The following is a 3536-nucleotide window of genomic DNA, read 5'->3' as shown; positions in this document are numbered from 1 at the left end:
CTCCAAAATAAAAAAAATGCCCTACCCTATTCTAAAATAAAATTAGAAAAGCTCTTTTACCTTACCAGCCCTTAAAAGGGCCTTTTGCAGGGCATGCCCCAAAGAAAACAGCTTTTGCCTGGAAAAAAAAAAAACAAAAACATACAATACCCCCCCCCAACATTACAACCCACCACCCACATACCCCTAATCTAACCCAAACCCCCCTTAAATAAACCTAACACTAAGCCCCTGAAGATCTTCCTACCTTATCTTCACCTTGCCGGGTATCACCGATTCGTCCAGGCTCCGATGTCTTGATCCAAGCCCAAGCGGGGGCTGAAGACGTCCATCCTCCGGCTGAAGTCTTGATCCAAGCGGCGGCTGAAGAAGTCCATAATCGGGCAGAAGTGGAGATCCGGACCGGTAGACATCTTCATCCAAGCGGCATCTTCTATGTTCTTCCATCCGACGACGAGCGGCTCCATCTTCAAGACCTCCGGCGCGGATCCATCCTCTTCTTCCGACGACTAATGAAGGTTCCTTTAAGGGACGTCATCCAAGATGGCGTCCCTCGAATTCCGATTGGCTGATAGGATTCTATCAGCCAATCGGAATTAAGGTAGGAAAATTCTGATTGGCTGATGGAATCAGCCAATCGGATTGAACTTGAATCTGATTGGCTGATTCAATCAGCCAATCAGATTTTTTTCTACCTTAATTCCGATTGGCTGATAGAATCCTATCAGCCAATCGGAATTCGAGGGACGCCATCTTGGATGACGTCCCTTTAAAGGAACCTTCATTTGTCGTCTAGTCGTCGGAAGAAGAGGATGGATCCGCGCCGGAGGTCTTGAAGATGGAGCCGCTCGTCGTCGGATGGAAGAACATAGAAGATGCCGCTTGGATGAAGATGTCTACCGGTCCGGATCTCCTCTTCTGCCCGGATAGGATGAAGACTTCTGCCCGATTATGTACTTCTTCAGCCGCCGCTTGGATCAAGACTTTAGCCCCCGCTTGGATCAAGACATCGGAGCCTGGACGAATCGGTGATACCCGGCATGGTGAAGATAAGGTAGGAAGATCTTCAGGGGCTTAGTGTTAGGTTTATTTAAGGGGGGTTTGGGTTAGATTAAGGGTATGTGGGTGGTATTGTATGGGTTTTTTTCCAGGCAAAAGAGCCGTTTTCTTTGGGGCATGCCCCGCAAAAGGCCCTTTTAAGGGCTGGTAAGGTAAAAGAGCTTTTCTAATTATATTTTAGAATAGGGTAGGGCATTTTTTTATTTTGGGGGCTTTGTTATTTTATTAGGGGGCTTAGAGTAGGTGTAATTAGCTTACATTTGTTGTAATATTTTTCTAATGTTTGTAAATATTTTTTTTATTTTTTGTACTTTAGTTAGTTTATTTAATTGTATTTATTTGTAGGTATTGTATTTAATTAATTTATTGATAGTGTAGTGTTAGGTTTAATTGTAACTTAGGTTAGGATTTATTTTACAGGTAATTTTGTAATTATTTTAACTAGGTAACTATTAAATAGTTATTAACTATTTAATAGCTATTGTACCTAGTTAAAATAAATACAAAGTTGCCTATAAAATAAATATTAATCCTAAAATAGCTACAATATAATTATAATTTATATTGTAGCTATATTAGGATTTATTTTACAGGTAAGTATTTAGCTTTAAATAGGAATAATTTATTTAATAAGAGTTAAATATAATTTAAATCTAACGAAATTAATTAACTTAGGGGGGTGTTAGGGTTAGACTTAGCTTTAGGGGTTAATACATTTATTAGAGTAGCGGCGAGATTCGGTCGGCAGATTAGGGGTTAATAATTGTAGGTAGGTGGAGGCGACGTTGGGGGCGGCAGATTAGGGGTTAATAAATATAATATAGGGGTCGGCGGTGTTAGGGGCAGCAGATTAGGGGTTCATAGGGATAACGTAGGTTGCGGCGGTGTACGGAGCGGCAGATTAGGGGTTAATTGTGTAATGCAGGTGTCAGCGATAGCAGCAGATTAGGGGTTAATAAGTGTAAGGTTAGGGGTGTTTAGACTCGGGGTACATGTTAGGGTGTTAGGTGTAGACTTAGGAAGTGTTTCCCCATAGGAAACAATGGGGCTGCGTTAGGAGCTGAACGCGGCTTTTTTTGCAGGTGTTAGGTTTTTTTTTCAGCTCAAAATGCCCCATTGTTTCCTATGGGGGAATAGTGCACAAGCACGTTTTTGAAGCTGGCCGCGTCCGTAAGCACCGTTGGTATTTAGAGTTGCAGTGTTGGTAAATTATGCTCTACGCTCCCTTTTTGGAGCCTAACGCAGCCCTTCTGTGAACTCTAAATACCAGCGGTATTTAAAAAGGTGCGGGGAAAAAAAAAAGCACACGTAGCTAACGCACCCCTTTGGCCGCAGAACTCTAAATCTAGCCGCAAGTTTTTTAATGGGCATGGATTTTTAGATCTCATAATCAGAGCAAGCATTTTGTTATCTGGCAAGAGTTTCTGTTACAATCCTTTTGACTAAAATCAGATGTTTACTAAGTTGACCAGTTTTCCAAGACACCATTTAAAGGGACATGAAACCCATATGTTTTCTTTCATGATTTAGAAAGAGCATGCAATTTTAAATAACTTTCCAATTTACATCTAATATCTAATTTTCTTCATTCTTTTGATATCCTTTGTTAAAATAACTAAATATGCTCAGTAGCTGCTGATTGGTGGCTGCACATAGATACCTCATGTGATTGGCTCACCCATGTGCATTGCTATTTCTTCAACAAAGGATATCTAAAGAATGAAGGCGTATCCTAGCCACTGCCTCACCAGCCTCTGACGTCACTGCTTAGATTAGCAAGTAATAAATACATAGACAGTGTGATGTGGTGAGAAGAGCAGGAGATAATGTGCAGATATTTCATAATCTAAATGTTTTCTGCTTGGAACCACAATTACACAAAAAAGATCAATAAAGTGCACGTGATGCGGAACCAGTGTAGCAATTCCAACAACATTTAACATATTTAGCTCTCAAATAAACATACAGGGTGATATAAAGCACAATAATTTTAGTTGGCCAAAGTAACCTGTTTCTTAAATACGCAATATAAAAAAAAATAAAAAAAAGACTGGCAGCGGTGGGATTCGAACCCACGCCTCCAGAGAGACTGGAGCCTAAATCCAGCGCCTTAGACCGCTCGGCCACGCTACCATATGTTTGATTGATAAGCCATCACTTATCAGCAGCAGATGAGAGCCTACACAATAAAGGGATATGAAAGTTAAACTTAAAGGGACATTATACACTATTTTTTTTCTTTGCATAAATGTTTTGTAGATGATCTATTTATATAGCCCATAACGTTTTTTTGTTGTTTTTTTTAAATGTATGGTTTTGCTTATTTTTAAATAACATTGCTCTGATTTTCAGACTTCTAACCAAGCCCGAAAGTTTTAGGAGAATACCGTCAGATGCCTACTCCAGCTTGCTCCTGTTTGTGTAAAGGGTCTTTTCATATGCAAAAGAAGGGGGGGGGTCTTATTTCCCACTTGCAG

The 3536-nt window shown here is 40.3% G+C and overlaps 1 non-coding gene across 1 annotated transcript; it reads right to left on the bottom strand.

The window, feature by feature from the left end:
• Positions 1–3110: 3110 nt before the first annotated feature.
• Positions 3111–3192, bottom strand: TRNAL-UAG (transfer RNA leucine (anticodon UAG)). Its single transcript has one exon. It is a non-coding gene; the product is annotated as a tRNA-Leu (tRNA).
• Between the last annotated feature and the right edge of the window lie 344 nt (positions 3193–3536).

The sequence above is a fragment of the Bombina bombina genome, chromosome 4 (assembly GCF_027579735.1).
Source record: "Bombina bombina isolate aBomBom1 chromosome 4, aBomBom1.pri, whole genome shotgun sequence".
NCBI lineage: Eukaryota > Metazoa > Chordata > Amphibia > Anura > Bombinatoridae > Bombina > Bombina bombina.
Note: the sequence above shows the minus strand (reverse complement) of the source record. Positions and strands in the feature narration are given on the sequence as shown.